Source organism: Lycorma delicatula, chromosome 7 (assembly GCF_047948215.1).
Source record: "Lycorma delicatula isolate Av1 chromosome 7, ASM4794821v1, whole genome shotgun sequence".
In the NCBI taxonomy this organism is placed as follows: domain Eukaryota; kingdom Metazoa; phylum Arthropoda; class Insecta; order Hemiptera; family Fulgoridae; genus Lycorma; species Lycorma delicatula.
Genome location: NC_134461.1, coordinates 57,339,549 through 57,363,345, shown reverse-complemented (window position 1 = coordinate 57,363,345; position 23,797 = coordinate 57,339,549). Strand labels below are relative to the sequence as shown.

Here is a 23,797-nt window from a genome sequence, read left to right as displayed (position 1 = left end):
AACTACTTTGAAGGCAATAATATTGTTGTTTGAACTAATAAAAAATTTGGTAAGCAAAAAGTCAGTCTTTTATCACACACCTCGTACATTAAATACATTGTACTCTTGGCATACTTATAATTTAAGAATATTCCCTTAGTTTTTTAGTGAGATTAGGTAATCACCCGATTAGTCTTTTTGTTTACGTCAGTTCCAAACATAACTGGGTTGTACTTTAATCGTTACGTGGTATTAACATTTTTTTTTTTTTACTTTTCGATAAATTTATTCGTTTGAATCCTTAGAATTTACTTCATTTTAACACTTATGCTAGCCACACTAGTTATCGGAAAGGAACAGACGGAACCCCATGCTCATGGAGGGCGCAACCGAAGATTTATTTTCTCATTTCCATGGCCTAGAGTTAAAAAATATGCTGAATAAATACTGAAGTCATACTACAGACATACAGGTTAACAACTCTAATTTCCAATTAGTCCTGTAATCGGAAATTTTCTGCTGTCATTTTTTACTGTTTATTAGTAGAGCAAAATGTCTTGTTAAAATTATGATTGCAAAAATTAGCTTTCTCACGTACTATTTGATAACAAACTGAGTTCTCAAGCTGAAGAAAGTTATTAACAAACCTTGTCTGAGAATGAGTTATAATTGCTTTCAGATATTATAAACGTGCAAATTTTGTTCATTTGAAAGCAAGGTACCGTAGAGCCCGCCATCGCTGAAAAATGACTGATATCTATATTGTAGTTTTTACCAGCTTTGAGGATCTGTGAAGCTCACTAATTAATTCTATTCTTTTAATTTATTTCGGTTAATCTATTCTTTTCTGTTTGAGGGTGGCGTCATTTAATGTTCTCTGGTTATTCTTAACAGAAACGAAATTTATATTCTTGAAATCTAGTTGGAAATTTCTTCATTTTTATATATGTTCCTTGATATTTTTCTCATAAAAACATATTTTCATTTAAAGAGAAATATCTTTTCACCTAAATCGAAGCCACAAAACAAGTCGATTAAATATTTAAGATACGATTTCTAAAAATACTGTTTTGAATCTTTTATGGAGATTTAATCTTATACTGCCCTATTTTAATGTTATTATTAAAAAATGTCCTAAACGACATTTCGAATACCAAAATACCAAAAACGACTTTACGAATACCAACATATTACTCAAAGAATTCTTTTACATTAAAATTCGATGATAACTTCATGTTTCCTTTAATTTGTTTCAGCCGTCCTTGGTTGATATTTTGAAAAAAAAGACGCAGAAAAATCGATATAATGGGTTAAAATTAAAGCTTATTTCTCTTAAAACAAAACATAATAAAAAGATTGCGTAAAAACATTTTTTGTTCAATGCACAAATTAATTTTATGTTTTTATTACTTTTACGTGAAAGTGATTTAAACTAAAAACAATAGGAAAAAACTAATAATTAAGTACTAATAAATTTAATTAATTACTAATAATTTAACAATAAATAAAGAATAAATTTTAAGAAACAGGTAAATGGGAACGGCCCAATTCCAAAATTTAATTTTCTTTACTTGCTAATTAAAAATATAATTAATTTAGATTAAGATTATCCAGTGTTAACTCGAATAAATGATACTAATGTACCTTAAGTACTCAGATACTTAAGTAGAATATAAGTGGAAATTTAATTTTTGAGTATTCTAGTTAAAATAACGCTTAACCAAACTGAATTTTTTCACAATTGCCCAATTTCTCCTTCAGTTAATTGCAGATTTTAATAACATAATAAATTCTTTTACTTACCATTAACAGGTTCATAAGCTGCATTTTCTTTATTAGCTGCTAGAGTAAGTTTGAGTTATTAAACTTGTAATAATAATGAGCTATTACACTTAATGCTTCTTATTTATAGTAATGAAGAACAATAAGTAATTAATTATTATGAACTACTATTTTATTACTGTCTTTTTTTGTAAATTTAACACTTTTTTTTAATATAAACATTTCCTAAAACAACTGCAACTAATCACAACTACATCAGTATGAAATATTAACTATATTTTTTATTATATTTTTCGAAATTTTATGACAGTAGTATTTTAATTTATATGTATAATAAATTAGAAAGGATGTTTGTTTTATATTACACATTTGAATAAACCCCAAATATTATAAAATATTTGTTTTCATAATATTATTTGTAAGTCTTTTTAAAACAATGTAAGAAGATCCTTGATTTATAAATCCTCTAAAAGATTTAAATTTTTAGTTAAGTCAAAACAACAATACTAGGTAAAGTAGATACTGCAAAAAATAGCTAAGTGGCTGTAACTTCTCCAGTGAGTAAAATGAAAATTCCTCATTTTGTAGATGAAACCTAATTAGTTATCTACAGAAGAGTTTTCACGAAAAAAAATAGATTGTCTACAATAAAGATATAATTTTACATCCTACTTGAAATTTTTGAATACTCTTGTAATTTTAAATTTTCATTTAAGTTCTCTTTGAAAATACTTAACAAAAATATTGCGTTCCGTTTCGTGTGTAGAATTTATGTATTCATGTTTCCCTTATTATACTTAGTAACAACTCAATTATGGTTTTATATTTTCGGGAAATTTTATTAATGCTAAAATTTTATTTTGCTCGCCGTAACTGATTCTGTTTATGGGTTGTGGATCCATAATCTCACAGGGATTATGTGAACCTTCTTTCAATTATCATCAGATTCTACTCTCTTTACTAGATCCAACATCTACAACGAAATCACTTGTTCTTTTTTATACGATACAATGGTCCAGAAGTTGTGATAGGTAAACAGATGTATGTTAATAAAGTAGGTTAAAGTGAATAGGATGGTGGGTTGACAGTTATGGAAGAACTTGAACAGTTTTTTGTAACCAATACGGTAAGTATCCTGATACCAAACAACACGCCCACGTATACGCACTCGTAGGAACAACTTATGGTTAAATCTGCGGGCTGAACGCCTATTATTCAATCCTTATATAATATTCGTATACTCTTTTGCGGGACGAATGCGAGTGAGATAGATGCTTAAATACAAGAGGTGATACGAGATGAATGACGGTAGTTTTCAGTCCGAGAAAAAAGCGTAGAGGGTAGCAATCCGTTAAAACTTTGTAAATTCGCGTTATACCTCCATATCCTCCAATACATTATTGCTGATACGAATGTGGTCGCATCAGTCCGTCCTCCCGCCTTGTGGAGTGACGTGAACTTTGAAATACTTCCTAATTAATGAATTTTCCAGGAAACATACATCTGATTGAAACATCATGATATAGCTTAAAAACAAGTGGCCTTTGATATTTCTTTTCACTAGTTTGTGCCTTTTTATTGTAAATCAAGAATAGTATTTGTAGAAATATAAGATAAACTTTTCTTAATATATGGTACTGGCAGTAAGTTTCTTATTAGAAAAACAAAACATTTTCCGTTTCATTTTTTACCAAGACAATTTTATATTTTTGTTTGACAAAAACACATTAATTTACTTTTCAATTGAAGTGAGTTGTATGAAAATAAAATTTTACTAATAGAAAATTTATACGTAATATTTACAAATAAAATGAAACTGAAAATTTCACATTCCATTAGAAAAAAAAAGTAAATTCTTCGACAACCTTATGAGAATGAATGTCTTAAAAAAGAACTTCAACCACATTTATAACAAAAAGAATTAAAATCAACGGACCACAAAAGACTTAAATATTTGAAGAAGTAGATAATATTTCAAGGATTTAAGAAATATGCTGAAAAAAGACCAAACAATGTTTGATCATTGGAGAACCCCAAACAAAAGGAAGTTCAAAAATGAAATCGCGAAAAAAGGTGAAATGAAAGGAAAATGTTTCTTAATGTGGTATTAGTCGGCCATAGTATTCGGGTAGGGAAGAAATTATAATTTTTTCCTTGATCCTTTACATTATTAAAATTTTCATAGATAATTTTTTTCAAACCCTGTATATTTTATAGGGTCAGAAACTAGAGAAATACCTTATTCTGCTGTAGAGAATTAATAAAAAAAGAATGTATATGCGTGTATGCGCGCGTGTGTGTGTGTTTTGTGCGAGCAATAAGTAGATTATGTATTGCTCAATTAATAATAATATCGTAAATTTTTATCACTTGAATAAATATCTCTAAGTCAATTCTATTATGCTTGTTTTTTTTTTTAATATTTACGTTCCATTTGTAATAATTTATCTCTTGTGTATTTATGTAGGAAGAATACGGTTATTAAATTTATTTGATACATTCAAATAACTATTAATTTTGTGGTATTTACTTTTATTTTGTAACTAACAAATTTATTTCTACTTTTATTAACTGTAGCATTCTTTCTTCTTTTAAGATATTAATTCTGTTTTACGATACCATTTATAGACAATACATTAAAATAAAAACCTGTAAATTTGTATTGCGTGTTTATTTTAATGCAACTAATACCAATTGATTCCTCTTTACTTCTGCGTCATTGTGAGATTATATCAGAGTTTTGTTTGCAGCAAGTGTTAGATGTGTTAGCTATGTTAACTTGCAATTTTTTTCTACCAATTTGTAACAGTATACTTCGTCGGAATTATAAATATTAGGCGCATTCGTATTAAGTATTTAAAAATGTTACTATGTAATTCATTATTGATTTGCTTGTTCGTAAAAAAAGTTATAGAGAAATTTTATTTGCGACCCAATGTTTATATATTTGTATTATGTTGAATACAAATATTTTTTTTTCTAATTGAATTACCGTTTGTTTCTACATGACAAGTGTAAAATTTCCTTTTAATTTAAGAAGTAATTTAACACCAGGAAATAAATATATCAGTTTTAAATGAAAGTATGATATTAACTTGTAAATATGATGCTATACAATTAATGTCTTTTTGGTATATTGATTGAATAATCATCAGACTTTTTTTATATGACGTAAGTTTCATTTTTCACTGATAAATAATCATAAGTTACTTATCTTGATTATGTAATTTAAATTTCTATTTAATTTATACTTTTCTTAATATTTTTATTGTAAAAACATAGGTTCTCTAAATAAACCGCGGCGATTGATAGATTATTAGTATTATAACGATTGATTTTTATATGTATATTATCCTAGAAGTGTTAGATGTCTGATGCAGTTTTCTTGATCAGGCAGTTGCGTACCTTGTTTGTGTAATGAGAATACTTGTTGACTTGTTATATCGATGGATTATCAGATAGGAACGTGCTATTAATTAGAAACTCAACGACAGATGGCAGGCTGGGGAAAGTATTCAGGGTTAAAAAAGTGATTGGACGGCTGGTCCTTGAACTGCCAACCTTCCGTACGAGAAGCTAAGCGATAACCATCAGAACCTTTCCGATGCAATATTTGGAGGTAATTATTTTACCTAGTTATATATATTTTTCTTGATGAATTAATTCACCAGAGTAGCAGCTCAATTTCCATGAGAGCATGGAAATTGATTTTTGCAGCATGGTTGTCTGTGATTCGACCTGGGAACTGAAAATCTCGATGAAAAACCGAGACGCTACCGCTTTGCATGGAGATGGGTTTTTTTAAACAAACGATTGTATATAAAATTAATATTTCATTTTTTCACAAATTAAAAAAATAAAGTTTTTGTTCTTAATTTTAAAGATTTTTTTGTTTAACCTCTGGCACCACCGTTAGGTATTTGCTTCAGAGGATGAGATGAATGACTTGTAGAGTGTGTGAAAATACCTGACCGGGATTCGAACCCGGGACTTCCGGATGAAAAGCCGAGATGCTATCACTCGCGCCACGGAGGCCGACAATTTTAAAGAATGCATTATATTTTATTCACTCCTATGTATTTCAGAAACCGAGTTCAGTATAATTGGAAGGAATTTGATTACGTGTGACGTTTAAATGACAAAAAAAAATTATCATAATTATAATTATCTGCTTTCTTGCTGAATTATATATAAAATAATTTTCTTTTTTTTAGAAGAGTAAAAACTATTATTGTTATTGTCATTCTAATTTTCTGAATTTATTTAATAAGTAGAGTAACTGTAATACTTATGTTTTCAGAATTATAACATAAATAGAAATATCATTAGTATTTTGTATAGTGGTAGGAGTATTTTCACCTCACATTAGCTCAAAAGAGATTTGAAGCTTGGTCTCTTATATTAATACATTATTATTGCGAATAACTTTTAGCCGTTACATTCTTAGTTTATTCTAATACAAATATAGATTTAAAATTATACAACAACTTCGTTGTTGTTAATATTTTAAAAAGTTTTATTTTCTATGGTTGATGTACGCAGGGTGTGAAATACTGTTAGACTTGTATTGTAATTATTACTACGTATGCTGAAAAGTAATTTTATCAGTATTTTAGTTCTTATTTGCAGCTGTGCCATAGACATTTTTAATAACCAAAAGACATTATTTTTTCATATTAATGAAAAGTTTTAAACAATTTCTATTTGATACATAATTTCTTTTTATTCTATTAAAAATAAATTCTGGGGGGATGGTATCCCTCTCCATCGTTTTTAAGTGCAACGGGAGCCCGAGTGCTTTTTAACCATGTAAATTTAAACCAATATTTGTTTCGGTTCCGCCAGGTAGCTGATAAGCTGTGCGTCTGCGGGGAGGTCCAGTCGAATGAACACATGATATTCGACTTCCAAGCTTTTGAGGAGTTTAAGTTTCCAAGCGCTTTCATGGTGGACAGGTATTTGCTGGCATTCAGCGGTCTAGGCGTGGCAGCGAATTGCTGTCTTTGACGAGATAAATTTAATTATTGATAATCATATATGATTTAGTAGTTGACGGGGTGCGCCTACCCATTTTAGTGATATATGACAAGTAGGCGGTGGGACACGCAAGGGAGTGGTGTAGCGCTTATTCCGCTCACAATTTTAGGTTAGTTCTAGGAGCTAGTTAGGACATTGGTCGCTAAATTGTTTCGAGGTTCAGTAGCTGTTTGTGACACAGACATTCGGTCTTATGCTTTAGGGCGACCGAATGGGGTGGTAGCCTGTGAAATGCCTAGCAAACCAATTTTATTCTATTAGTATGGTACCGTTTAAATTCTTTTTGATTGAAAATCTTGGAATTTTTTGCCAAATTCCCCCCTCCCCCTTACAATAGGTTTTCAAAATAAATACTTTTTTCAGAAAGAAAAGCGAAGGTATTCTCTAAATAAATACGAAAACTTTAATGTTATACCTTATATAAATATATATGTTTATAATGAATGTTTTTGTTTGTACGTATGCACTCCTATATCATTCATCCGTTTGCGATGAAACTTTCGTGAGTTGTGCGCACGCCTGCAAAGCTTTCTGAATTAGTTTGGATCCGCTAGGTGGCGCTGGGGTCACCCACCGGGTTGGTCTAGTGGTTAACGCGTCTTCCCAAATCAGCTGATTTGGAAGTCGAGAGTTCCAGCGTTCAAGTCCTAGTAAAGACAGTTATTTTTACATGGATTTGAATACTAGATCGTGGATACCGATGTTCTTTGGTGGTTGGGTTTCAATTAACCACACATCTCAGTAATGGTTGAACTGAGAATGTACAAGACTTAACACTTCATTTACACTCATACATATCATCCTCATTCATCCTCTGAAGAATTATCTAAACGGTAGTTACCGGAGGCTAAACAGGAAAAAGAAAAGGTGGCGCTGGGGTCGAGATATTTAAAAAAATGTATTTTTGATCCGATTTGCCTCATATTCAGATACATGTATAAGTTAGTGAAAAAAAATATTTTTGCAAAAAATGGATCAGCTAGGCGGGCGCTGGAGTCGAGATATTTCAGAAAATTTTATTTATGGTTAGATTTGGTTCATATTCAGAATATGTATATTAGTTATGTGAAAAGAAATATTTTTACAAAAGATGAACCCGCTAGGTGGCGCTGAAGTCGAGATATTTAGAAATATTGTATAAATTGACCAATTTGGCTCATTCTCAGAATATATATTAGTTACGTGAAAGCAAATATTATTGCAAAAAAGGAAGAAGGAAAAAAGGAGAAAGGGAAAAATGTAAAGTGATGAAAGGGGAAAGGGGAAGAAAGAAAAAAGTGAAAGCTTAAATTTTCTGATCTTCCATAATGTTCAGCTTTTTAATGTTTTATCAAACTTTAATTTTTGTTCATTTAATTTATATGGATACTCAAATCTAGGAATAGCGAAGCATTCCCGGATCAGCTAATATTCTATAAATTTTGCTTTCAGTTCGTTTAAATTGTTTATTTCAGGAAAAATCTGAAACAAAGCAGTTAAGCAGTTCAATGGATATGTGATTGTGAGCTGAATAATTGTTATAGATGAAGTGTAAAAATAATACGGTTTGTTATAAATACATTTTAATCTCTATATAACGAAATCGAGAATCCCAGGAAAAATTCGTTAAAGGGATGTGTTCGTTAAATAAAGGTAGGAGAAATTATTGATGAACTACATGTATGCACTGAATACAGGTAGTATGTGTTAAATGTTTTCTGAGAATTTTAATTGTTATGTCTACGTATTGTAGATAAATGACTCGTTTAGATAACTGAATAAAGATTTGCACATTAATTTTAGTGTTGTGCGTTAGTAAATGGATTTCGGAAAATTCAACGTATAGCCAGACAATAACTGCAGAACAAGTATTTAAATCGTTTGTTATAATTTTATTATTAATGGGTTATAAGAGAATCTTGTAAATTTTGACTTTACCATTTCAATAAAAATTACCTGCCATTCTTGACTGTTGTCAATAACACTTTTGTTTGAATAAAGGTACAATTTAGGTATGAAAATCAAAAGAATGAAACCTTAAACTCACAGAGATATCCAAAATACTAAAGTTTATGTTATTATTTTTTTTTAAATTTGTAATAATGACTTTATTTCACTAGATATGTTTTGTCACCATTTCGTTATGCAGAGGTACGAATATTTTAAACGGAGGTAAATCTATACGGAGTTTTCTTCAAATTTCAAGGTGCGGTAAAATGTTGGTTGTAAAATCGAGGTTTTTGTAATATCGATTTTCGTTATATAGATGTTCGACTGTGTTTGTACTGTTGTTACATGACGTTCTCCCAGTTCTGCTTAACAATAATTTCATTATTCGAACACCAAGTTCAAGCTTTTCATAAGGCAAACAACTTATACTTCTGTAAGCGCAGATCCCTATTTTTAGGAAAGTCAATCGCCTTATCGTCTTGAGTAACTAACTGTCAGAAGTTAAAAAGTGAAATAGTTACTTAATACGGGTAACATGCCTAGATCGGCTTGTTTCAAAAATTTGCTTAATTTTCGTTTACTTTTACTGCCCAAAATTGAGCAGCAAATCTTAATTAAGTTTATATGATCATTTTTTGTGGTTCAGTTTCGTATAATAATTGCATTCGTTTTCAGACTCAGATTATCTAAAGAATGGTAGATTCCTTTTCAGTCAAGTAATAATTTTCATTTAAATATTAATATCCTTGAACTATACGCCCTGTTATTTGACACTTATCATTTCTGTTAAAATCTTATATTGTGACGATAGCATTTTAGTATATTCCGTTTGATGTGAAAGCACAAGACGCCTTGTTCTTCTTAGTAAATCTGGTATTGAATGGTGCATAATCTTCGGATTCCCAAACTAATTTTCAGCTAAAAAAGCTATTTTAAGTATTTATAATCTCATAGCATTTTTTTGTTTTTTTTTTAACAATAAAAGTTGATTATTTTGTTTATTTATTTTTTTATATTACCTTAACTTTCTCAAAATTCAATTCTCTACTAGTTTCTACAATTTAAGTATTTAGAAAAGTTATTGTACTTTGGAAAACAATGAATTTACAAAATTGATAACGTAAAGTTCTGATTTCTTACGAAAAAATTAAAGGTGTATTTAGCAAGGTAGTCTTATATTTAGAAAGTAATTCGTTTAAAGAAAAAAATACATTAACCTTTTGAAAATATTAATATCTTATGAAATAATCCCGTAAAGAAAATAATAATTCTGTAGCAGAAGTAAATGGACAGAAAACTAAACAACATAATCTTTTGCGCTACCACTACTTTATTGTAATGATGAGGTTTGACTGATATGGACAGGAGTAGATGCATACATTTTATTTACATTATACAGATTCTACTGAAAAATTTTATTTTCATTACAAAAATATTTACTCGTATTTTATTTAAAAAAATTTTTTTAAATAACAGCAGTTTTTTAGGTTCAAAATATTTTATCTCTTCATCTCCATTAGTAAATTTATGAACAAGAAAATTAAAGAACGATTCAGAACAAATATTTAACAGTAGAAATTCTTATTACGTTAAAGAATTTGTAGAATTACATTTTTTTTCAATTATTTGATTTATGGATCTATTAATGGTAAAATAAAAAAATATATTTTAGAAACAATTGAAATTAATTAAATATAATTTATTGTTAGTTCAAGAATGTATTTTCCAATTGTTGTTGTAATTAAAATCATTAATTCTAATATGATTAGATCCATTTCGTTTACTAGACATATTGGTGTACTTTAATTAGAAATAGAATGTTGATGGGGGTGACCAGGTGGAAGGTCACCCCCACCTGTATTGTGCCTATAAGGGCACAAAAACTTATATATTACTTTATGTTATCGTCGAATATTTTTCCACTTGTGGGAGATTTATTTATAACGTCAATCCCGATTTCTGTCGATGCTCCGGATCCAGTTTGTCCTTCTGTTTTTATCAATTTATTTACGTAAAAACAATGAAGAGTACCTGGAATTCAAACAAATATTTCTGACCTTTAGTTTTAAGAACTCACTTAAAACACTTTTAAAAATAAAACGAAAATAAAACACTTTTTAAAAGTGTTTTATTTTACAGCATATAAATTTTATCAACTGTTTATATTAAAACTCCTGTAATTGATGAGAAATAAATGTAAAAAAATTTCAATAACCGTTTAGCAGGTTATATTACAGACATACAGGTATTCTATAACTGTATTCCATTAATCCGAATAATAGGTCTCATTCTATAAAAATGTCCGGTTAAAATTATAATTGAAAAAATTAGTAAAGTTTTCTCATGTACGATTTGGTAAAAAAACTGCGGTTCTTACGCTGAACAAAGTTATAAAAAAGTTTACTTGAGAATGAGGGATAATTGCTTTCAAATAATATCGATATTAAAATTCTGTTTATCTGAAAGCAAGATAGCGTAGAGCTCGCAAACGCTGAACTAAATGACTGATATTATCTTGCAGTTTTTAAAAAATCTGCAGCTCAATATATTAAATGATACGGTATAAACGAAGAGACATATCAATTATACACGAAGTCTTCCCGGTTAATCAGTACTTCTCTGCATACATTTAATATTGTAAGAAGACCGGTATAGCGGACCTGAGTAACGGATTTCTACCAATTATGAAGAGAGTATAAAATATAAAGTAGAAGTAAATAATATAAAGTAGTGAAAATATAAAAATAGCAGGAATCCAGAAAGGGACTAAAAGAAACCCTTTTAGTAAAGGTCTGTCTAACAATCGTCCTTTTGTAATATTGCTCACTAACACGCTAAACAGATGTTCGTTTCGTGAAAAAGTTACCGGACCAAGGTTAGGAATGTAAGGTTAGGAACGAAAGGGCTCGGTCGATCGTTCTCACGCTTTTAGTTGGGTCCGGTCCGGCAGATAAAGAGGCTAGGAATATAAATACTCCGGTGAAGACTACTTAAAAGTCAGTTCCGCGAGGAGACCCTGCGAGATATATGAGTTCTGCGAAATAAGTCCACGCGAGACGTTATGAAATCAGTTCCGCGGGGAGGTCAGTGAAGGAGTGATTTTCGAGTGCAGGTTCGATGCCGTAAGTAATCCGAGACACGAAAACAAGAAATGGTTTGGTGAGTTATTATAAGACTATTAGTGAAAGCGATACTGTACTAAATTTCATTCATAAACTGTTAGGGTAGTTTTATTTGTAAACAGCTAAGGTATTTGCAGTGAAAGAAAATAAATATTAATTTATTCGTTTTTTTCTGTTCTAAATGATTAATATATTTCCAGTTTTATTGATTTTTTCTGTTTTATTCTTCAAATATTATCTGTTTTTTACCATACTCCATATAGACAATAAAATAAAATTTAAAAAAGTTTGTTTTGGGTATTTTTTTATGCAATTAAAGCTACTTGATTCCTCTTTACTTCTCTGTTATCGTGAGTTTATATCCAAGTCTTATGTGCAAAACGTTTTAGATATGTTAGTTACTTGCAGTTTTTTTCTGTCAATTTCTAACAGTGTACTTCGTCAGTTTTTAATATTAGGTATACTCGTATTAAGTATTAAAAAATGTTATTTTCTAATTGATTATCGTTTACTTTTCGTAAAAAAGATAATTGACAAAACTTTTTTTGAGTACCAAATTTTTATTTATTTTTTTTTTACATGACAAGAATAAAATTTATTTATTTTTAATAAGTAATTTAACATCAGAAAATAAATGTGATACCAGCTTTAAATTAATTTTATTGTAGGATACTAACATTTTTTTGTGAATATGATAGTACAAAATCAATTTCTCTGTGGTTTATTGATTAATTAATCATCAGACTTTTGTTTTATGTGATGTAGGTATCATTTTACTGATAAATATTTATAAGTAATTTATTTATTCCTATATACACATTTGATGGTGATTTATTATGTTTATTACATAAAAAATGATATTATTTTTATTTAATTTATACTTTTTTAATTTTATTTATTGGAACACAAAATAGGTTCTCGAAATAAACTGTAGTGATTAATTTTTTATTAGTATAATTGATTTTGATATGAATAATTTCGTAAGCCTTTAGATAACTGATGCAGTTTTCTCTATCAAACGGTTGCGTACCTTGTTCGTATATTGATGGAGAATACCTGTTAACTTGTTATATTCATGTATCGTCAGATAGAAACGTGTTGTTAATTAGTGACTCAACAATAGAAAGCTGGGGAAATTATTCAGGGTTAAAATAGTGATTGGTTCGGCTGCTTCTTCAACTGTCAACCTTCTATACGAGAAGCCATGGGCTAACCATCTAAACTATTCCAATGCAATTTATAGAGATAATTAATTTACCTTGTTATATATATTTTTCTTGCGGAATTAATTCACCACAGAAGCTTCGAGGCTAAGAATATAGAAATTAAATTTTGTTGCATCGCTGACTGTGGTTCCAACCGGGAATTCCAGATGAAAGACCGAGACGCTACGACTCTGCTACGCAGATCGGCGCTTTTTTTTTTTTTTAAGTATTTCACTTTTACTGAAGATAAACATTTTTTACAGCTACACAAAAATCAGTGACGTAAGAAGCATGTTTAATGTATAACCGAGTTGTTCATATTTTGTTAAACCAAGTAACTTTTACTGTTTTTAATTTTTACAAATTCATATTATTATTTTTTTAAGTTTTATTTTATAATAAAATGTTGATTGTTTTATAGACTTTATTACAATTTATTCAGCATTCAGTAATATATTTTTCATTTTAAACTTTACCAATTTGTTAATCATTTAAAAAGTTATTGATTTCAAACCTAAAAAAAGGGTTTTTGTCACCGAATTTTTGTGTTTACGTTAGATATCTTAAAAACTACGAGAGTTAAATTTTTTGGACCTTTTTTATTCGATTTTTCAGATCAAATAACATCATAAATTATGAACTTTCCCACTGTAAAACGTCTTAAAAGTTTTACTACGGCCTCATTTCACCGGGAGAATTGAAATCCGGGAGGGATTTTTCGCTAGTCATAATTCGATAACAAACTGTTTTCGGACATAAGTTGTATGAACATTTTTCCATATTTTACACTTTAGAATCAGTTCCCAAATTATTTCGGTTTCCTCTTGAATCGCTCTGTATATATATATATATATATATATATTTGGGAGAAAGCCCGTTAACAAGAAATGATTAATAATAAATTGAAATAATGTCAGTTAGAAACTTAAAATAAGATTATAAAGATAATAATTTTTCGTTGTTATTATTTTAATTGTGCTGAGCCAACAGGATAAAACGAATCGGACAAAAATAATAAAAAGACCGTTTATCATTAATACATTACTCACTACTTCAATTTACAAAAATAAGGATACATGTCACGTTATTGCAATTAAAGCTTATTAGGAGAGTTTGAATCATTTTCTTTATATCAGTTCCTAGAAGCACTAATATGGTATATTAAAAAAAGATTTATTTAAATCTCTCAATAATGTATAACTAACATGTAAATAAATCATATTGTACTTCAAAGAGATTCGAAGCACTTTTCCCAGTTGAAAACTGTTTATATAGTTTTAGAGCCCAAACATGTATTTTCTTCCAAATTTTTTATGATAGACAGCTAACATCTTAATTTTGCACTTTTTTTTAATAATTTTTAATATGCATTTTCTTAATAAATTTTCCTGAAACCTTAAGAAATTCTCCTGGGTTCCTAATTCTAATTCGTAATACTACCACTGTTTATTTTTTATGTAAAGCCTAACCGATATTAAGATATATCCTTGACCAAATATTACTACATTCGTCGGCTGTTCCTTTCCCATCTAAGAATTATAAATTATCAAATGGATTATACTGGTTCATGGCGGGAGGAATAAAAAATAAATAGTATTTGTTTGCCAGTAATATGATTAATTTACCTTTAAATACTTTTTAAAGTTTCTTAATAAATAAATTGTAAAAAATTACATATTTCTAATTATATCTTTGTAAATAATCACCTCAGCAACAAATCTAATCACTATGATTTGTTTAATAAAGAAAGACTACATTGCTAAATTGGAAATCTATAAATTTCCTTTGTGAATTATTGACGAGACCCAGATTCTTCGAAACATAGCCTTTTTTTACTTTTTCTTCTCGCGCTACAGCTCTAGTAGGGAAAGTATTGTAATCGGTCCAAGTTGGGCATATGCGGTTTTCACCGTTTCTTGAGGTTTTGACACCTAAGTAACCCCAAAAACCGGATGGATATTTTCCTGATGTTGATTTTCACATGTACGTGTGTTCGATTTTGGCCTCTAAACCACCTTATATCTCCAGAACTACTGCATCGATTTTGACAAAACGATCAGTTTCCTTCTATATATATGAAGCATTGAGGCCATTCAATTTTTAACTTATAAGGTCAAGTGGGTGAGGCTGTAAATCAGTCACCCTCAGCATCACGAGATTTCGTCTAATTAAGGTCGTATCTTTCTTAGGCACATTTAATAACAATTAATATATAACTGCCAAAAATTTGCAAAATGGCACCCCCACCCCAAAAGAATTTGTTTTCGTCGTTACAGGTCAGCGGTAAAATTAAATAAACAAATAATAGTTACACTGTAAAAAGGTAACTTGGTCTAGCTAGGTTTCAAACTCGATCGCCCGGATGGTTCGGTACCTGGTGCGTTAAGCCTCGTGGCAAAACATCAGTCCGCCGTCCGTACAAACGAAATTTTTACTACGTAAAACACGCGTGCGCGTGTAACCTGCGCATCAGTAAAAACCCACAGTTGTAGGAGCTTTTGCCGGAACGCGGCTTTAGCCGTGGGACGGGAAAGCTTTTTTTCTGGCGAAATGTTTTTCGCCCAGAAAAAACAAACATAAAAAATTTTAAAAAGAAAATTGTATTTAAAACCATGTTCACACTGGCATTTTGAATAAACTTTCGTTTAAATTTTCAAAAATAAACTATGTTGTTTCTCTTGGGAGCAGATCTTAATCTCCCTGCTGTCAAGATCATTAATAAAAAAGTATTTTGTAAGATAAATATTTTAAGTTTTATTTATTTGAATTCTTTTCCTCCTGGAATATTTCATCTAGATCGTGTACTTACAAAATATTTTCACTGAAAGATAGGAAAAGAACGTACCGGTTTGAAATTTATATAGGATTTAATGTTTTTCTAAAATGCATTCTGTCGAATAAATCGGAAAATATTTTAACAAAAATGTTGAATGACTTAATTCTTCGACTTTTATGTATTAGCTAATATATCTTTTTATATTAGCAACAAATTCGTCGCAACACTTTGTTCATATATATGGGAACAAAGAATGTTTCATTCAATTAAATTTAAGTTCAGGAGCGTTAGCAGGATGATAATCCTCCCAGAGAAAGGGACACGGAACCAATTTTGCATGTTAAAAAACTTTTTTTTGAATAATCATTTTTGTTATGGATTTAAAGTAGTTTTTTTGCACACATAATTTATAAGAAAATAATTTATAAATCAACCTTAACATTTTTTTTGAAACATTTCTTTATATATGATGTACCTTTTATTTTTAATTTCGACTGAGTCTGAAAGTAATTTGCCTTGCTTTGGCCCGAGAACAATTTTTACCTTTTTCTTGTGTTTGAAAAACAATGAAGTTACAAGAAAAGATAACGTAAAGTTCTAATTCCTTACTTAAGGATTAAAAGGTTAAAAGTGTCAGGTGGTCATATATTTATATAATAATGTCATTAAAAAAAAACAAACATTAAGGTAACAAACTTCGAAATTCTTACATTTGTATTTAGTTTCTATGGACTTCATACCAGTATCAAGTCCATAGAATAAAATTCATTACATTAGAATTCATTCATTAGAATAATATTCATTGCAGAATAAAACTTTCTACAAGTCTTTTATTTTAATATTTATGTTTTTATTATCCATTTAACCAAGTTATTTTACATAAGATAGTATGTTTTTCGATCCCAATCTTTTATCCCAAATTTCTCGAAAACTATTAAAAATACAGTTTTGGGACCCATTTTTTTATTCCAATTTTTCAGGTTATATTTCATATAAAACCACTAAATTTACCTCTTAATTTGTGTCCCAAGAATCATAGTCTGGTTTAATATCACCGAAGACGCAGAAATTAGGGCGAAGTTTTTGCCAACCCTCGCTAACGAAGAGTTCGGAATCTACATTTATATGAAATTTCTTCTATATTTTCATTAGTAGAACATGTCCTGAAAATTTGCTACAGTCCTCGTGAATCAATCTGCATAATATAAAAAAAAACAAGATATACATTTTCTGGATCTATATTTTAGGATGGAAAATTTACAGACTTAAATTTTTATTTTCATTTACTTGATATTTTTTTAGTCGTAACGGCTATTCTTTATTGATTATTTTATACTTTTTTTGTATTTTAAAGTTGTTAGATTTTTTTGTCAATTTGTTTAAATACCACACTAATTAGTTACCTCTTTTTATTAGAAGATGTTTCTTAGGACTGTATAACTGATTATTATTATTGTCAGATTTGGTTGAATGGATCTCTTCCTTTCATCCTGTAGGTCTTGGTTTCGATTCGCATTCAAGCTTGACATTTTTCATACGCCGTGAAAATTACCTCCCATCATCGGCTGTAATAGGGCGGTTTGCCTGTAATTGCTTTAAAAAGAAAGTAAATAAATTATTATTTTTAATGTATTAGTCTTGTACAATTGAATAAATATTATTGATTTATTTTACTATAAAATGTCAGTACACAATATCAGTTGGTTAAAATTTTTCGTACTATAATATGTTTACAACGTTTTGTCTACTTACGAAAAAATTATCCTATAATTGTTTAAGTCTGGACAGTGATAGATCATCTTCATTACCCTCGTTTGTAGCATCTAAATAATGTATTACTTTAAGAAAATATTTCTAATTTGTAATAAATTTCTGGTATGTTTTTCGTGTCGGGATTTGCCTAAACCATTTACTTCTTATATGAATATTTGTTAATATTACATTCCTTAGTTTTTATTTTCTGAATTATTAATATAGTTATATTAACCATTATGGATTAAGTAATAATATTTTGTAGCAACACCGGTATAGTGGACTTGAACAACGAATTCCTATCAATTAAGAAGAAAATAGTAGAAAATATAATAATGGGAGGAATCCAGAAAGGGGAAAAAAACCTTTTTAGTAAAGGTAACAGATCCATTTAACAATCGTCTTTTGTAATATTGCTTACTGATATACCTAAACAGATGTTCGTTCTATGAGAAGAGTTACCGGACCAAGGTTAGGAAAGCACGGGAACGAAAGAGCTCGGTCGATCGTTCTTACGCTCAACTGAGGTCCGGCAGGTAAAGAAAATAGGAGTATAAATACTTCGGGGAAGACCAATTAAAAACCAGTTCCGCGAGGAAAGTCCGTAATGTCAGTCTGCGAGATGTGTACCGTACGAGAAGGTCAGTGAAGGAGCGAATTTCGAGTGCCGGCTCGATGCAACTAAGGTGACCTCACAAGTAATCCCGGTACACAAAGTACCGGTAACAAATAATCCCGGTAAGAAATGGTTCAGTGAGTTACTATAAGACTATAATTAAAAAAGAGAATGTACTAAATTTCATTCAAAAACTGTTACATTGTTTTATTTGTGAACAGCAAAAGTATTTGCGGTGAAAGAATTTTATACTTCTTATCTGTTGTTGTTAACACAAGCCTAGTGATTAAAAGTATTAAGACTAGCGGTCATCCAGATGTCTTTTGTTAATGGTACTGAATTCTGCTTTTCCATTCTATTTATCTACCCGTGAATAAATCCTGACGAGTATTTAAATTCTGTTTTGTATGTAATATTTATTTTTTATTATTATTGTTAACTGTTTCCCTATTGTCATTATTCTACATATTGTTATGAAGTTTTTTTTATTGTCTATTATTATTATTATTATTCTGACTATTATTATGGTTGTTATTACTATACTTTTTTTATTTTTTTTTTTACGATTGTCGCTTATTATTATTATTTCTATTGTCATTATTATTGATTTGTCTTGTTTTACTTATGTTTTTAAACCAATAAATTGTAATTATATAATCATTCTCAATTGGCAATCTTTCAATATCCTGATCAGCCGCGAACACGCGACAATATAATATTAAATTGTTTAACTTATCTGCCATTGTAATAATTACATTTCAACGTGTCTTATCTTATCGCAATCATATCACCCGGCTGTGCACTAGTCTGTACATGTACAATCAGTTATTTCTATTGTGTACTGCTTGAATTTGCTGTGTTAATTTACTATGCTTGAATTTTTACTATCGTTAATTTAATCCCATATTGATTTGATTAACTTAATCCGTGAGGTGCCAGGTAAACGACATGCTATTCGGTTTTTTCCTAAATGGTTTTACATAATGATAGATTTTGTGTACAAGATCATAAAATTACTTTTTCGTTAAGCAGTAAAGAAACTAATTGGCGTTGTGCAAAGGCAAGCGAGTTGTTGCAATTCTGCTGGAATACAGAGCGGTACGTGGCTGCAATCCAGCAAACTAAAATTGTAAGTTGATTTTTGTACTATATGCACGGATTAGGATATATACCAGTTTTAAGTTTTTAACTGATTGGAACATTTTTGTAAGGGAAGTGTGTGTATGTCACTAGACTCGTTACTGATTGTTACAAAGGAATGTGTTAGACTTGGGACGAAGTTAATTTCTTATTGGTTGAGGTGTTAATGATGTTGTACATAATCTACAAGGTTGCAATTTTATTTAACAGACTGTTACCACTCTGTTAACGTTCTAGATGCAATTACTGGGGAGCATGAAAACACTGGAGATTTTATGGGCATCAACAAAGAGATGGAATCGCAAGGAGCGTTTCACACTGAGATCTACGCTAGACTCTTATTTATGTGAATTCATGTGGCTCCAAGGGAACACAGATTATTTGATTAAATTCTGTAGGATATCGCCTTATTTTGGCGTCCACAGCAGTGAATATAATCTTAAAGATATTTTTTACTATTATATTAGTAATAATGTTTTCGCTTTCGAAATGAGACCCGAATATTTAATTCTTGTTAATCGGTCTATTGTGTGAATTTCTGAAGCCAAGTAATCTCCATACGTCTTTCTTGAGCTATTATTTCCATTTATTTTGTTTTATACTCTCGTATTCTTAATTATGCAATTAATGACTGACAATCAGTTTGTTTGAATTTCTATGTATCAAATCATGGTTATACATATTTTTTCTTTTTCTTTTTAAGTACACTAATAGATTATGTTTTTTCTTTCTCTTTCTCGCTGTCCAAGTGGGTGTGTGTTTGTGCGCGCAAGCGCCTAAAGGAAGATTATATTTAATTCAAGTTATTTCATAATGTGAATTAGAAATAATATTTATTCTAAAATTAAATTAAGTTTTTAAAGTCAAATTTTAATAAATAATCTGCCCAGTATTTCCATGTTTTAATTTACAGAAACTACTTGAACTTTGTGTAATGCTTAGTACCGAAACAATTTTTTAGATAAGTAAATTACGATTTAAGGTTACATAGTGTGTATAATAATGAATTAATTTAATTTTAAATGAAATATTTTTATTAATATCCTTATTTCCTTGTAGCCAATATAACAGAAATGTAATTTTAATAGTTAATATATTATGTTGATTAAATGTTTGATGGAGACATCTAAAATATAATTTTTTGTGTTGCCAGTATTTACTTATTTTTAAACTTTATTTATTTGTTTTTATTATTATACATTTGAATGTAGTGTTCTCTATTATTCTTTATACTTATTTAATATTGCAAGTAATTCTGGTGATCGTTGTGCAATTTTAGTAAAATAATGATATTCCGGGGAATTTTCATTATCATGTAAATTACGTGTTTTTTTTAAATCATGGTATTTTATTTCGTGCTTTACTCCCTCCGGATAAATACTTGGTACTTCATCTGTATTTTCTCCCACTATTAAAGGATTAAATACACGGCTGTTAACTACATTGAGTATCATACAAATTGCTAGGAAAACCTGTAAAAAAATAAACAGATTAAATTTATACCTTTTTGTTTTTTTAATTAGATTTTTAATTATAAATATAGAGTTATGATAAACGGTTGTAGAAATAAACTGGCGAACAGGATTACGCTCAAAAACCTTTGCAAAACCGTTTACTAAAAATCTAATTTTTAGGAAGTCCTTTCGATTTTTAAATAATGTATTGTCAGTAAACATTATGGAAAAAATGTGTGTGTGTGCGCGCGCGCGCTTGCATGTACTGAATACACATACAACTCACGCATACATACACAAAATACATGCACACGCGTGCGTGCGTATTTAATTAAAAAAAATATAAATATTAAAATTATTTGTTGTAATATACTTAGAAAAATTATGTACGAATATCTGTGGCTAGGTTTTTAAAATTCCAAAATGACGGCCATTAATTTTTTTAAAAATTATTAATAGCTTCGTAAATATTAATTTTATCGAATATTGCTTTATTAGGTAAAATATTAAGCTTTTTATTATGAACAATATGACACTTCATTTGTTCAGATCAGTTGATAAAAAGCTGAAATTGTTTTAAATGTGTTGTAAAAATTACGCATTCTAACAATTTTGTTCCTGTTATAGATAATTTTTTGCGATGCATATTTATTTTTATTGTGCCCAATTTCAGGCATAGATTTTTATCATCCAACTGAAAAAATTATACCCTAAAAAGATTTAACATTTTATCTTTTAAAAGATGATAAAACTAATATTTACAGAGCTATGTATTTGCAGATGTAAAATTCCCGAACTTATGTGTTTTTAGATGTTAGGTTTTTTAGATGTTAAATATGGATTATATTTTACTAAAATATCTTAATCCGTTTTTAAACTATCAGACCCTTAAGTTTGAGTAACACATCCTGGTACACTTGCATAACTATTGCCGTGAGAGATGGGAATGGATTTCGTGATCCTTCCTTATTCCTTGCGGTCAAAAATCAGCCAAAACTAGGATGGATATATATATATATACATATATACACACATACACACATATACACACATACACACATATACACACATACATAGGATCAAAAATCAGCCAAAACTGCGATGGATATATAGATATATAGTCAAATCTTTTTGGCAAATTTCAGTTTTTTGTCACAACAGGTTTTCGAAATATAGGACAAAATTGGTTTATTGATAATTCCTCCAAATTCTAAATTCAACTTACTTAAATAACTTAAGTACTTTTATCCTAGTAAAGCTTAATTTTCTATGCGACCACTAAAGAAGGTAAAAACTTTCCCATCCCTTTTTTAATATTTCCAGATTTTAATACTATGAATATCCAAAATATTTTGAACCATTTTCGAAGAATTTATGTTTAACCAGTCCGGAGATATTAACCAAAATGCAGGCCCACACTTATACATACGTATAGCAGTTTTTACTAGTAATTTCGGAAACATTTATCACTAAATAACGATATATAACCATTATTTATAATAAAATAACCACTTGAATTTTGTGTTTATTAAAAATTCTAAAAGTTGAATGAACATTAAACAGTTACTCCCACTCTTAAATTCTTGCTCATGGGCGGCATATCTATTCTATTGGTTTAATTTTCTTGCTATTTTATTAAATTTCATCTGAATTCTGTAAAAGAGGTGTGGTTGACAGTCTGAATTATGGTTAGTAATTTCCATATTTTAAGTTAAATTTATACTTTTTATTGGCCTTGCCCAAACGGACAAAAGTTAATTTTCTTTTATTTTACTCTTGTTCTAAAAATCGAGCTAATAATACTCGTTTTGTAGCATTTATCTAGTATATATATATTATAAAGTAACATGTTATGAGTTATTCATAATCAAACTGCTGAAGATAAATTGATGAGAGTTCGTATACAGGTTCTTCATACAGTGTAAGCGCACACTAAGAAAATATTTTATGAAATTTAGTGTAGAGGGTTAAAATAGAGTAACAATGAAAATTGTATCAACGTAATTGTATGTGTTTGTAATCTTCATGTGAATATCTAAAAACCAATTGTTAGATTTTTTGAAATTCCAAGTTTAAAGGGTTAAAATGGATTTTTGAATTTTTTTCGAAACTCGACTATGTTTTTAATTTCTCGGTAATTAATGAAGACAACAATTTGATTTTTTCTGTGCGTTATTTTTAAGTGAATATAAAAAAATAATTTCTAGATTTTTCGAAATTCGGCCTTGAAAAGGGTGAAGAAAGGTAAAAGAATTTTGAACAATAATTATAAATTTTCCCCATTTCCGGATATACAAAACGAAATGTTCAGTAGATTTGGGTTTGGAAATACTCTTCAAATAAATACTTAAAAACTATTTTCGGTTTCTTTTAATTGCTACTTTTTAACGGGTGCGGCCGTATGCGGTGAGGTGGATCGACTAAAACAGCCACCGCCACTGTTACTGTATGTGCGACGCGACTGGCTGTACCTGGTTCCGATTGCTTGGCTAAAAAACTTAAAATAAAAAAAATATTGACCGCGAGGGAAACACAAGTAAACATATAGAGCGGATGAAGCCGCTACGGGATGCTAGAATAAGTATATACATATAGAAGATTTATCTAGGTTAGATTTTTAGTAAAATGTTTGTGAACGATTTTTGAGTGTATAATTATTTTCCAGTTTAAATTTTATATATCTTGTTGAAACGATTTCAGAGTTAGGAATATTAGAAGTATATAATTGATATTAGCGATAACTGGACCTACCAAATTGTTCGCCATTTTGACCTTTCTTATCTCATCGGTGAGCTGCACCCATCACTGCAAATCACTTTATTCCAGTCTTATATAGAATGCTCATTATATTATTTTTTAAGGTCTTATATTATGAAAAATAGAAAATAGTTTATTACTTTTATCAAATGAAAATTGTTCGTTTCTTTTTATTGATATCATTTGGATTACCCAATATAAATTGAAAAATAATATATTAGACTGTTATATTCGCAGTCTCTGTGGAA

At 29.3% G+C, this 23,797-nt stretch overlaps 2 long non-coding RNA genes across 6 annotated transcripts in view; one reads left to right on the top strand and one right to left on the bottom strand.

Moving 5' to 3' along the window:
- LOC142327252 (uncharacterized) overlaps nt 1–17,490 on the bottom strand; it is a 42,272-nt gene extending 24,782 nt beyond the window's left edge. The window contains exons 1-3 of one of the 4 annotated variants that reach the window (XR_012756949.1): nt 17,234–17,490; nt 16,842–17,025; nt 10,623–10,758 (exon numbers count right to left, since the gene is read on the bottom strand). This is a non-coding gene — a long non-coding RNA (uncharacterized LOC142327252). Of the gene's footprint in view, nt 1–10,007; nt 10,759–16,841; nt 17,026–17,233 lie in introns of those variants that run through there. The other 3 variants (XR_012756948.1, XR_012756947.1, XR_012756946.1) reach the window with 3 other exon arrangements.
- The window catches only part of LOC142327253 (uncharacterized), a 389,528-nt gene that overhangs the window by 216,931 nt on the left and 148,800 nt on the right, over nt 1–23,797 (top strand). The window lies entirely within an intron of this gene.